Below are 14,524 nucleotides of genomic sequence, written 5' to 3'. Positions count from 1 at the left end.
ATTTGGATGCTGAAGTGTTCCCCCCCCGCCTTTTTTTTTTTTTAAAGTAAAAATGACATAATTAAATTTAAATCCCTGAGTGAATACTTTTTTCCTAAGGAAATGTTCTCTACACAGTTTTTCTGCTTTTTAAAATCCCTACAGATAGAAAACAGTTATACTGCCTTTCAATAACTGAGCACATTTTATCATTTTTCTTGAATTATAAACAAAGAGTAATGAGAAAGTTCAAAATGTTATCAGTTTTTTTTTTTTTAAGATTTATTTATTTACTTGAAAGTCAGAGTTACACAGAGAGAGGAGAGCCAGAGAGAATGAGAGAGAGAGAGAGAGAGAGAGAGGTCTTCCATTCCCCAGATGGCTGCAACAGCTGGAGCTGCGCCGATCCAAAGCCAGGAGCTTCTTCCAGGTCTCCCATGTGGGTGAGGGGCCCAAGGACTTGAGCCATCTTCTTCTGCTTCCCCAGGCCATAGCAGAGAACTGGATCGGGAGTGGAGTAGCTGGGATTTGAACCGGCACCCATATGGGATGCTGGCACTGCAGGTGGCAGCTTTACCCACTATGCCACAGCACCGGCCCCCAGAGGTATTTTGAACAGAACTATAAATACAGGGGTTGGTGCTGTGGCATAGTAGGCTAAGCCTCTTCCTGCAGCATCCATATCCCATATGGGTGCTGGTGCGTGTCCCAGCTGCTCCTCTTCTGATCCAGCTCTCTGCTATGGCCTGGGAAAGTAGCAGAAGATGGACCAAGTGTTTGGGCCCCTGGACCAGCATGGGAGACCAGGAAGAAGCTCCTGACTCTTGGCTTTGGACTAATTCAGCTCCAGCCATTGAGACTATTTGGTAATGAGAGTGAACCAGTGGTTAGAAGACCTTTCTGTCTCTCCCTCCATCTGTAACTCTCTCTCTCAAATATGTAAAATGTTTAAAAAAACCCAAAAACCAAAAACTGCAAATACAATATTCCTACTTTCCTACTCAGGCTAAAGCAACTAGGCAAGGGATTTTGAAAAGTTAGCTATAGTTTTACAAGTGCTCTAGATCAGCTGCAGTCACAACGTCATGCAGTATACCATACCCTTCTTCCCCCAATGCTATCAATCCCTCACTACTCCTCGATTTTCATCACTACCCCACACCACTCAGCATTGATCTCACCTGGCTTCCATGAAAATGAAAATGAGCAAGTCTATTGAAAAAGTGTTGGACTTTTGTTCCAGGTGATGATTTTTGAATGCACAAACACACTGAACCAATTGTTCTTTCTCCAAAAAGAAGATGATATGAAACTAAGTAATCACCTGATGTTGTAATGGACTTGAAGCTCTCCTCAATGAAATAATGTGTAAAGTCTCCTACTATTGTATTGTGTTATCTCACTTTTCTGATCTATTCATAGTTGCTTTACATATTTGGATTCTCCAATATTGGGTACATATGTATGCAAAATTGTAATATCCTCAATGAATTGGACCTGAATAAATGTAAATATAGTGATCTTGTCCCTTTTAAAAGTTTCTGATTAAGTCTGTTTTGTATGACATAAGTATAGCTTTTCCTGTTTTTGGTTTCCATTTGATTAGAATACCTTTTTTTTAATCCCTTTACTCTCAGTCTATGTCTGTTCTTCAGACTAAAGTGTTGGATCTTGTTTTTCCTTCTTTTTTATCCATTTTAGTCACTCTTTTGAATGACTAGAAAAATCAAATCCATTTACATTTAAACTAATTATTGATAGATAAGGATTTACTGCTGGCATTTTGTTAGCTTTTTTAATGACCAATTTGTTAATTCTTTTGTTCCTCTCTTCCAATCTTGCTCTCTTTGTGATTCATCATGAAATAATGTCTTTAGTTATATACTTTGTCACCTAGTTTTGTCATTTCTACTGTTGGTTTGTTGGTCTTTTCTGTGTCCCCTCCCACCCAGCCCCCCAGGAATTAAGGCATTGACCATAAACCATCATGAAATACACAGGAGGCATAGAGTGATAAGAAAAGGAAGAAGGCTTTGTTTTTTTTTTGTTGTTTTTTTTTTGTTTTGTTTTGTTTTGTTTTGTTTTTGACAGGCAGAGTGGACAGAGAGAGAAACAGAGAGAAAGGTCTTCCTTTTGCCGGTGGTTCACCCTCCAATGGCCGCTACGGCCGGCGCACCGCGCTGATCCAATGGCAGGAGCCAGGTACTTATCCTGGTCTCCCATGAGGTGCAGGGCCCAAGTACTTGGGCCATCCTCCACTGCACTCCATGGCCACAGCAGAGAGCTGGCCTCGAAGAGGGGCAACCGGGACAGAATCTGGCGCCCCGACCGGGACTAGAACCCAGTGTGCCGGCGCCGCAAGGCGGAGGATTAACCTAGTGAGCTGCGGTGCTGGCCGGAAGAAGGCTTTGTAAGCAGAAAAGAAAAATAAAAGGATCTGGGATAAGAATGAACAGTGAGTAAACAGGGCAGGAGTTAGAAGGAACAGGAAATAGTCTAATAGGAACTGAAAAAAAGGATAGAGAGGATAGAGTTGCAACAAAAAACAGGTAGTGGTCAAGGTATAGAGAGCATTTAATGCTTATCCAGAAGTTTGAGATAAGTTAGCAAAAAAAAAAAAAAAAAAAAAAACCCACAATGTTGAAGGACTTTTCTTAGGATGGCAAGTGAGGAGAACTTGGGCTGGGAGGCAGAGCGAGGTTATTTAGCAACCATATCGAAGAGGAATGTGAGCTTGAGAATACCAATTCAATTAGGAAGCTGTAGCAGTTCAGGTGAAAAACACAGAGGTGTTCAACTCTACTGACTACTGGCAGAAGACTCAGAAAATATAGCACAGCATAGCAAGCAAGAAGGAAGCAACATTAGTGGTCAGCAAACTTGAGGTACACACGGAAATGCATTAGGACCACTTTTTAACAGCCTGAAAAAGTTTTTCTCAAATTATATAACAGTAAAATATGAATAACTACTGAAACTAGTTTTGGAAATATGTTTCTGGCACAATATAAAAGTCAAATGTAAAGCATTTCCTCGTTGATGGCAATTTTGTGTACTGGTTAAAGTATTTATAATTGAAGGCAACAAGCAGTCTGTGTGTTTACTGAGCACCAGCTCTTTGATGTTAATCTACGGTGATTCAACTTGGTCTAACCTTTTAGGTTGACAGTTAAGGCCTGAATTATATTCAGTTTAATAGAAACATAATATGGGTTACATATCTAACTTAAATTTTCTAGTAGCCACATTAAAAATGGTATGCTATAGATGAAATTAATTTTAAACATTTTATTTAACCTATTTCAAAAAATATTAATCATGTAATCCAAAGGTATTATGAGATATTTCACATTCTTTTAACATGCCAAGTCTCTGAAATCATGTGTGGATTTTAGACTATATAGACTGCCTCAATTTGCACTAGCAACATTACAAGTGCTCAACTGCCACATGTGGCTGTGGCTGCTACATTAGTCAGTGCAGGTATTCTAGAAACTTAGCTATTTCCACGAGTCCTTGTTAAAACCAGCAAAGGATAGCATCACCACCACCTTCACTGCATAGCCACTGTTAGTTCAGCCAGAATGGAAAGCATAGGGGTGAGCACGTGTTACAGCAGTTAGACTGCTGCTTCAGATATCCCACATCCGACATTAGAGTGCCTGGATTCAGTTCCATCTCTGTTTCTGATTCCAGATTCCTGCTTAGGAGCACCTTAGGAGGCAACAGGTGATGGTTCAAATTGTTGAGTCTCTGCCACTAACATGAGAAACCTGGATTGAGTTCCAGGACCCTGGCTTCAGCCTGGCACAGCCATCATTGTAGATATTTTAGGAGTGAACCAGTGGATGGAGTATCTCTGTCAGCCTATCTGTCTCTCTGCTCTGTGTTTCTCTCCCTTTAAAACACATAACAACTAAATTTAAAAAAGGAAAGCATAATTTATTTTCATCAAATTCTCAGAATGTGAGCATTTGAATTCCCAAATATAGAATTTCTACTCCCCAATGGATACTTGTAGCCTTTTGTGATCCTAAGATCCTGTGATCCTAAGATCTGATCCAGGTTGATTCGCAGATTCAAGGATTGTTATAGTGACCAAAGGAATTTTAGAACAATCCAAACTCATGCTGATCTCAGGTTATAAACCAGAGCAATTCAAAAAGCCTATGAGAAAATAAAATTAGAAGATAACATTTTTTGGTAGGAAAAACATTATGAAATTCTGAATATTCTTTGCCATGAACATTTTGAAGAAACCTCATATGCATGGCTTTCAAAATATTTTGTACTTAAATAAACTTCTGTTTTAATTTTCCTACAAACATTTAAAAGTACCCTCAAACATCACATTGAGCTAAAACACCGTAAGTCTTACTTTGAGTTCCCTAGAAGTAGAGCCCGAGAGAAGGATTTATGAGGAATTGGTTTATTACAAAATGCTCCCTGACAACATTAAAAAGTAGTGAACATGGATGAGAAGGGGGTAGGAAAAGGAGTGGGATATGGCAAGAACAGTTTCATGAATAATAACTGTGACTTAATCCTTTCTGGGTAGCCATGCCTCAAAGTTGGGTTTTTTGGACCAAGGATATAGAAAATGGAATAAGGAGATCACCAATATACTTGTCTTAGCTAAGGGCTGCTGGAGGGTATGGAATTACCTTGGTACTTCCTGCTTGCCCTGCGGACAGCAAAATGGGGTCCAATATCCAGAAAGAGAAGCCAACAAAGAGATGTGAATGTTGGCTGCTGAGGGTGAAGGCCCATGAATGGATTGTGCATGCAAATGTCAAAGGGATGGGGCTGGTGTCGTGGCACAGAAGGTTAAGTCGCCGCCTACAGTATCCACATCCCATATGGGTGTCGGTGTGAGTCCCGGCTGCTCCACTTACAATCCAGCTCCCTGCCGATGGCCTGGGAAAGCAGCTGAGGATGGCCCAAGTGGTTGGACCCCTGCACCCACGTGGGAGACCTGGAGGAAGCTCTTGGCTTTGGCCTGGTGCAGCTGTTGGGGCCATTTGGGGAGTAAACCAGCAGATGAAAGATCTCTTTCTTGGTCTTTCCCTCTCTAACTCTGACTTACACATAAATAAAATAAATCTTTAAAAAAATGGCAAGGGATGAGAAGGGATAAGAGCAGAGTATTGTGAGAGTTTGCTACAGCAAGATTGTGCTGTAGTAAAATTTCAGAATCTCTGGGTACTGGAAGTATCTACCTGGTACAAATAGGCATATGTAATCAAAGTCTTGGGAAAACTTATTCACATTCATTGTAAAGTAGCTCTTCTCAAAATTTTCATGTGCATTTGAATCGCTAGGGGTCTTGTTGAAAAGCAGATGCTGATTCATTGTGTCTGGGGAGGGGACACAGGCTCTATACTTCGGAGCTCCCAGGTGAGGTCTGTGGTGGACCATCCCCTGATTAGCAGCATTCTAGAATGACTTATGGAACTGATTGAAAGCTTGTTATAAATGGAGGATTTCAGGCTCCACACAAAATCTCTGGACTCAAAATTTGCATTCTTTCAAAAACCCCTATATAGTTTATGCATATTAATGTCTGAACATACTGTGAGGCCAGAGATATCATTCTGAGTAGAAAAGTGTTCTAGAACTCAGCTTAGGAAGCATTATTCCAGTCTGTTTAACCCCTTCCCAAGAAAACAAAGAAATGAATTTGATTATTACTTTTTGCATAATCACAAAGACCTTACAGTTGTATTAAGATAAACAAGCCTAGAGATATGGCTTAGAGTAGCTTAAAGCAGCTGCAACTCATCATGGGATTATGAAACACGCTTTGTGGCAAGGTACTAGATCTCATCCTGGCAGCATTTTCTTAAATCCAGTATTAGACTTTGGTTAATATGACAGCTTCTTACACAATCTGGAGGATTTGCTTTTCTACTTTTAGAGACGAAGTTTCAATGATTGCCACTAGATTTTGTTCAGTCCCTGAAGCTTTGTCATGAAGATTTCTGGCCTTATGATTAATCTCTTCATATGACCCTAACTAAATAAAATGGTTTTAAAACTCAGCCTCCTTGAGTTTCAGCTGGAGTTAAATGTGCAAGTGTGCATGGATCTGTCACATCTGTGAGATTCATTCTATAACTCAACAGGTTCTGGTGCAGTTACTGGGAGGCAGTGTTGACACTATTAGAGATACCAAGTTTTCTTTGGTGTCACAAAGTTAGTTTACTTTATTGTTAATTATGTAAGTTCTGTTCTTGGTACAGGTTTTGATATTTTTAATATTCCTAACAATTGTTCCACAGTTACCAGTTACTCTATAGCTATTGTGTGATTGTTTACTACATTCTGAGCAGGGTTTTCTGCAACCAATAACTAAGTCTCACAACATTTATCTAGGAGGTAGTAATCATCATCTTCATTTTCTAGAATATTCAAAGTTTCAAAGCACTCAATAAAGCTTAAGTCCTCAGAAGTAATGAAAGTCAGTTTGAGATATGTCGGGTTTCTTGGGCTCCCAACTCTGTATTTTAGATACTGTGCTTTTTGTCATCTCGTTCTAGAGAATTTGGGGTTAGCTAATCAAGATACACAGATAACTAAATCCGCTTAACTGCATTATGTATCTAACACTGATGTAGTACTTACTCTGGTCCAGATACTGTGGTAAACATTTTTGCAAATAATTAATTCATTTAATATTATAGTCACCCTATGAGATATATTTGATGCTTTATATTCACCTCTGAAATTTATTACCAAACACCTATTAATGTTGATGATGGTGACTTTCTGATTTCCTCTACTCCTCAGTGTGTAGTGGGTTTGGATATGAGTAAAGAGGAATACTGGGTGGTTCATTCAGAGTTGCCTCAACTGGCTTGAACATGTTTCTTTCACCTACTAGCATGCATCAGAATTCATGCTGCTGAGAATTTCTCTTAATGACCAGCAAAGAATCTTTTCATGGTGAAAGATGGTAGATGAGCTGTTAAAATCTTTTGTTAAAATCAGAAAGGATTCTCTGAGTAGTCACTGCATTTATGATACTACAGAGAACATCTAGAAAATTGGAGTTTTTTTCTGGTACATTTTCTCTGTATTAGGTAGCAGTGAAGATCTTGTATTTAATAGTCAAAATGCTCTTATGTTTATTTCATGCTCAAGGAAAAGCTGTTGTCAACCATACATAATTGCCAAGAGAACAATAACACACCCAAAACAGGAGGCATCTTGGGACCCAATCATCACTATTGGTAAAGTAACATCATATTACTCAAATTATGTAAATAAATGATTACTTTCAGCCCATGTGATTCAAATATCTTCAGGCTACAGTTGACACAAGCACAATTCAAACTAACTTAAGAAACAGAATATATCAAGGAAGCTGGGTAATTTCCTGTAATTTAAGGAAAAGTTGGGCAAAATAATGTATGTTTAATATAAGATCATCAAGGATCAGAAGCCTGAAAGCAAGTAGGACTTTCTTCATTATGTTAGCATGGCCCTAGAGAGCCTGGTGCCACTATTCATTTCCCTAATCAATAGTTCTTCCCCATGGCTGACAACTGCACCAAGTACTGTCATATGGTGCCTCCCACCTTCAAAGTCTGATTGATTTCCTCACTACCAGCAAGAATACTGGGAAAGGTCTGATCTACCTGTAGATCAATCAGTTCAGGCAAGAACTTAACAATATCCATGGAACCAAATTGTTGGAATTGGGGTAGGAGCAGGAAATAGAAAGATGGAAGAATATAGGAAATATCACATAGGCCTAGTACTCAGGAATACTGTGAAACAGATAGAAGAAAAAGATGTGTGCATTCTCCAACTTGCATGGGACCTCTTACTTTAGTATTTTTTTAATAAAATAGGCAGTAATTTCATACTCATTGAGTGCATGAATGAGTGTGTAATGAAAGACTTACTTCCACATTTTATAAATTGTGCCTTTTGAAATTTCTTTGTCTCCTCCATTTTTATGGGTTACAATCACTATACTTGGTTATTGAATTTCTGATGCTGGCTTTATAAATTTCCTATTGTAATGTGCACATGTGGAAGGAATAGGTTATAACAACAAGGAGTACTGAGTGAAATACAGGGTTGAAGGAGTGTTCTAATCTATAAAGTCCAGAAGCTTTAGGGTCAAGACTTAGGGCATCTATGTCGGCTACACGTAAATGCTGCATTCTGAAATATTGCTGCTCAACTGGATTTCCCCATACAAGTGAAGAAGCAATGCACTAATCGGTACCCTGATTGTCTAAGGAAGTATCCCTATACCTGAAAGTAAAACATAGAGGATGCAGATGTGCAAAGACCCACATTCTGGGCTACTTTTGAGAGGATCTAGGACTACTATATCCCTAGTCCTTCTGACGTTCCTCTGTCAATAATGAAAAGTTTAACGTGGTGAAATCCAATCAAAATTTTTATTCAAAAAAGGAAAAATAAAGCAACTTCCATGCAAAGAGTAGAAGAAAGGAGAAAGATGTTTGCTCCAGCTGAAGTTGTTGTGATGAGAGGTTTGCAACTATATCATTGTGAGTCTCAAGTGTATTTTTACACTTCCTTGCCCTCCCACTAATTTCCTGAGTCATTGCTCATTTGTACAACTAAGAAAAAATATTAATTGAGTGCTTATATATGGAACCCCTTGAAGCTTCCTTTCCTAGGCTTTTATGTCAGTCCATCACAGTCTTGGAACGGTGCTTCCAACAGTCTCTGTCACTTCTATGAAGGCACTTGTCACTACATCCTCTAAACCCTGCATCTCAGTATTAATTATTACTTTGGTTGTATCTGCCTGAGAGCTGTGTATTTGAGGAAATAAATGTATGCAAGCAGGATCCATAATTAGAATTGATATCATTGTTTACTTTTCTAGCAGTAAATCTCTTTGAGGAGATGAAATAGAGAAAATGATTTTAAAAGAGATAAAAACACAGCCAGTTTCCCTCATAAGATGTGAAGCAGAAGAAAAGGAGCACAGTTTCTTGAGAGTTAAGTGGCACTTCTTATCTGCCAACTGAAATCTGTTTGGCTAAACTAAAAATGCATTCCCTGAAAACTGATTAGCAAACTGCACGCAGGTAGATCCTTAGTACCTTATAACTTAATGACAGAAATCTACTAAAATATAATTTTCTCATTTGGAAATTAATTTGATTTAAATAACCTTGATTATATCTCCCAACTTTAAGTCTTATGGCAAGCTACATTCTTCACCTTCAAATGAAGGAGTGTTAGGCCCTTCGTAAGTAACTCTTGGTCCTATAGATGAGAGATAGTCTTTGCTTTTGAACTTGATCATTTTACCTTAGGGGCCGTGGAAGAATCTTAAAAAAAAAATTTTTGTCTTCTAATTCAGAATTAAAATATGAGCATGAAGGGTGGGCACAGTAGGTAAGCTGATGGCATCCCATATCAGAGTGACTGAGTTCAAGTCCCAGCTACCTCTCCAATCCAGGTTACTGCTATTGCATACCAGGGGAGGCATCAGATTTGGCTCAAGTACCTGGGCCCCAGCTATCCATGTGGAAGAACTGGATTGAGTTCCTGGCTCCTGGTTTTGGCTTAGCCCAGCCCTAGCTGTTTGGCCATTTGAGGAGTAAACCAAAGGATGGAGGGTTTCTCTTTCTCTCCCTGCCTTTCAACTTAATTAACTAATTAATCAAAAATAAGAATATAATTCCTGTCCTGTTGATACTTTCTGAAGCTTATTTAAAAATACACTCCATTAGATTTCAAAACCCTACCCTGTCTCCTTCTAGCTATGCATCCTGCTGCTAAGAGGTATTTCTTGCCTAACAACCCCAACATTTTCCAAGCCAACAACATGTTCACTGAAAATTCACATCTTCCCACTTCCTCAGCAGTCAGGGTGGCCATACGGCACATGGCCAACCACATGTAAGTAGAAGTCTGTTGTGAGCTTCTGGGAAAATGTGGCTTCCTGACAAAGGTGTCCCTTTCTCTTTGCTGTTAGGTACACAAAGGGAATTCCTGGAGCTTCAGAGGTATTTTGATCCAAGAGAAAACAGCCATGAGAATCCTAGGGCCTGTGCCTTGTTACTTCTGAGCCACTAAATCAATGTCAGAAACTACCTACCTTCAGCTTCCTTGCTACATAACAAAAATCATAACAGTAAAAATGGAACAAAATCTAGCTTCATTTGGTTTTATCTTACTGAAGATTAAATGTAAACCAACACCCATTGATAGAATAATCCTGGAAAATGTTTCCAAACTGATATTCATCTATCTTATACAGTTAAAGTAAAAATGGGAGTTCATAGGACTGTAGGGAGAATTGATATAATTCATGCTACATGTTTAGTTTAGTAACAGACATAAGTATTCACTAAAAGGTAGTAATCTAAGGGATTATTATCTGTCAAAGCAATAGAAACATAGTTTAAAAATTGTGCAGAATGGTTATAATGTAAGGCAATGATTGCTTCTGTGTCCTGGCTTTGCTTCTTGACAACTATATTCAGCATTTCTGCTCTTAAATTTCTGGACATTACCTCAGTATTTCTATAAACCTGTGTAAAGCTTCTCCTTCACTGATCAGAATTTGACTACGGGTGTCTAGCTTCTCCTGGTCTCCCATGGGGTGCAGGGCCCAAGCACTTGGGCCATCCTCCACTGCCTTCCTGGGCCACAGCAGAGAGCTGGCTGGAAGAGGGGCAACTGGGACAGAATCCGGCACCCCGACCGGGACTAGAACCTGGTGTGCCGGCACCACAGGCGGAGGATTAGCCTAGTGAGCCGCGGTGCCGGCCATGTTTCTTTAATTCTTTGCCCTTAATTTCACTCCCAATTCTCCATCTTCTGCTGGGTCAGCAGTCCTCAGGGCTGGGGGTCTCTGAATTGCTTCTGAGCATGTCAGTGACTTCCCAGAATGCAGCTCTCCATGCAATTTACTCTGTTTTTTTTTCTACAATGTTTCATCAGATATTCTTCTCTCTCCATATTTTTCTTCTGCCAGTTTATTAATCTATGTCATCTACAGGCCCACCAAATTCTCTTCATTGCTGAATGTTTATGATCCGTTACCATTATTTTCACAGCATCTTAGAGATGAGCGGTCACATCAGTGTTCATTCTGCTGATTTGGACTACTACTAATTATAGGTTAAAAATTTTAAATTTCTGATTTTTCTATCCTCAATTGGCTCTCCATCTAAATCAATGCAACTCTAAAAAATCCTGAGATCATCTCTAGCTGCCCTCTTTCATGTCACATATCCAATCCATCAACAAATCCTTTGGCTTTACATTTAAATTATGATCATATTTCAGAACATTCATTTAAAATGGAACTAAAAGCTAAGTTTACTTTGCTGTAAAAAACTGAAATCTATGTACAGCTTTTTTCAAAATATGCTTTTTCTATAAATGCTTTAAAGAATCCATCATATTCATGGATATCAATATTTTCACCAAAAACAATTTTATCTTTTAAACCCATTTTCTTTGAACTTTCAAAGTACACGGATAGATTCAGAATCCAACTACATTTCACCACTTCAACTCAAGTGCTTTGGTCTCCCTGGTTCTGTACCCCTTCAATGACTTCATCAGAGCAGCTATGTAATGTTAAAAAATACCACACTGAATCAATCCTTTGCTCAAAATGCTGTAATAGTTTCACATGTCATTCAGAGTACAGCACATTTTTGTGGTGGCCATGCACCACTTTTTGAGTCACTCATCACACCTTTTCCTAACTCATATCTCACTGTTCTCTCTCTTGAACAGGCTCCATTTTAGCCAAGTGGCGTCCTTGCAGTTTGGCCAACATGCTGGGCATACACCTGCTACAGAGGCTGCTCTGTCCCCAGACACCATCTTGGTTCACAATATCATCTTCCACAAGGTTCTCCTCAAATTTCATCATCTCACTTGGACTTCTCTTAGTAACATATTCAAGAAGAAATACATTTCCTCTTACCTTCTCTCTTCCATTTCTCTTGAACTTCTAATAATATCTCATTGAGTTTATTGACTATCCACCCCTACCAATATGAGGACATGCATTTTTATTTATCTAGTTATTTCTGTTCCCCCAGCACTCAAAACAATGGCTAGTACACAGTAGGCAATTAAACACATTGAAAAATGAATATTATAATATCACTATTAGGAAAATTACTAGCAAGGTAATTTCCAAAAGAGTTTTTATCCTTAGTGGCAGATTATGCACTGGAAACATTTGGCTCAACAACTAAAGCTGGCAACTGATTATTGAGGTAGAAGGCAAAATGCCAACCTGCTTCTCTCACAGGATGTTTGGTATATTTTTCCTTAATATTTTACATCTGAAAGGAAAAATTAAAGGATGAGGTCATATTTTCATAGAGCTCTTCATTTTTTTTTTCAAAAACACCATTTTTTTTGTTTTGTTTTGTTTTTATTTTAGTATCTGTGCTTTCACTTTAAGGCTAGGTTCACAGCTGATAAAATCAATGCTAAGCCAGCTGCGAGGCATCAAAAGCCAGGAGGCAGAACAACAAGGGGGAAGCTGCTTATTCCTGGATGGATGGGAGGGATGGGAGATGCTACTGTTGGAGCAATTTCTTGCTTCCCTTTAGAGAGATCTGGGCTTGTACTAACAGGAGCCTAGAGTCTGAAATCACAATCATTTCTGTGACTCAAGGTTTACATTTTCCCTTCAGTTTGATGCTAATTCATTTAAGAGGCACTCTTGAAAACTGCCTGACTGCAAATAATCTCTTATTTAAAAAATACAGAAAAGACCCCCAAGAGACAGAAGGCAGAGACCATTTTTGTCCACAATTATCAGTATAGCAGCTGCTGCCGCTAATCTGTGTGTCAGGAAGAGATTGAATCCAAGTTGCTCTTTTCTGCTTTCTTTTTATTACAAATATCTTTTTGACTTCTTAATTTTTAAACTTTTATATAGATATTCTGGATGGGTGGTATTTCATAATATAAACATTCAAATGTGTGTCCTTTATCTGCCTGGCAGCCATCTACTACTCAAATGCAGAACACGGGGTGGGTCATATTTTCCAACAAAAGACACCGCAAGTATAACATTCCAAGACTAAGGGTGCAGTGCGTAGTAAGAACTTGGTCCTTGTCTATTACTGGGTGGTGGAACAGCCCTACATGACATATGCATGTTTTGTTAATATGAGGTGATCAGGAACACCACGGATTGAAGATATCACAAAATGTAACAAATAAGAGGTCTAACTTTTCATGTTCTAAAAAGCAACCTTTTTGGCATTTATATTCTACCTTAGTCATGCATAACTTTCCATTATGTGCCAAAATACATCAACGAATATTATATATGATGCCCTTTTCTCTGGCTTTTTTTTTTTTTTTTTTTTTGACAGGCAGAGTGGACAGTGAGAGACAGAGAGAAAGGTCTTCCTTTTGCCATTGGTTCACCCCACAATGGCCACTCCAAAGCCAGGAGCCAGGTGCTTCTCCTGGTCTCCCATGCCGGTGCAGGGCCCAAGGACTTGGGCCATCCTCCACTGCCCTCACGGGCCACAGCAGAGAGCTGGACTGGAAGAGGGGCAACCGGGACAAAATCCGGTGCCCTGTCCGGGACTAGAACCTGGGATGCCGGCGCCGCAGGCGGAGGATTAGCCTATTGAGCTGCGGCGCCAGCCTCTCTGTCTTCTTAATCATTTTTCTTATTTAAAGAAAAGTCAACCTTATAGCCATGGCTTAATTACTATACATTAGCACTAAATTCAAAAAGCAAATGAGATAACTCCATGTTTTGTACATATAGATATTTCAAAATTATTACCTTAATGTGTATGTTATCAGAATAAAAATAAATAAAAGAACATTATGTTTCTTGAGGTCATATTTAAATATCTAACACTATTTTTTTTTTGACAGGCAGAGTGGACAGTGAGAGAGAGACAGAGAGAGAAAGGTCTTCCTTTGCCGCTGGTTCACCCTCCAATGGCTGCCGCTGCAGCCGGCGCACCGCGCTGATCCTGGCAGGAGCCAGGAGCCAGGTGCTTTTCCTGGTCTCCCATGGGGTGCAGGGCCCAAGCACCTGGGCCATCCTCCACTGCACTCCCTGGCCATAGCAGAGAGCTGGCCTGGAAGAGGGGCAACCGGGACAGAATCCGGCGCCCCAACCGGGACTAGAACCCGGTGTGCCGGCGCCGCAAGGTGGAATATCTAACACTATTAACCTGAAGAGTATCTAAACAAATTTCCCAAATTCTTGGTAAATCATGTCCTAAAACAGGAATGGCTCAGGGGTAGTCTTGGTTGACTCCTTCATTTGTCTCTTTCCTTTTTATTTTCTAATTTCATTTAATAGACTATGTTTTCTATTCCTTTTTAAAAATAGTCTCCTCTCTGTTACTATATCTTATATTTTATATATATATATTATGTTATTGTTTTCAGGTAAAAGGCAGTGATGACTTGGTAAACAAAGGCTATTTTTCATCTGTTTGAGAAAGCATGTGGCGATGGGTAGATAGGGAGGGTGACAGTAGCAGGGACTCTGAGTGTGAGGACAAGTTTGGGTTTGGGAAAGAAGAGTAGG

General features: G+C 39.4%; 1 protein-coding gene across 4 annotated transcripts in view; it reads right to left on the bottom strand.

Annotated features, from left to right (window-relative positions):
• Positions 1–14,524, bottom strand: part of PLCB1 (phospholipase C beta 1) — a 788,982-nt gene that overhangs the window by 277,340 nt on the left and 497,118 nt on the right. The gene's annotated exons all lie outside the window — the stretch shown is intronic.

This window comes from Oryctolagus cuniculus, chromosome 11, assembly GCF_964237555.1.
Source record: "Oryctolagus cuniculus chromosome 11, mOryCun1.1, whole genome shotgun sequence".
NCBI classification, from domain to species: domain Eukaryota; kingdom Metazoa; phylum Chordata; class Mammalia; order Lagomorpha; family Leporidae; genus Oryctolagus; species Oryctolagus cuniculus.
The sequence above is the reverse complement of the archived record's forward strand: the minus strand, read 5'-3'. Positions and strand labels throughout refer to the sequence as shown.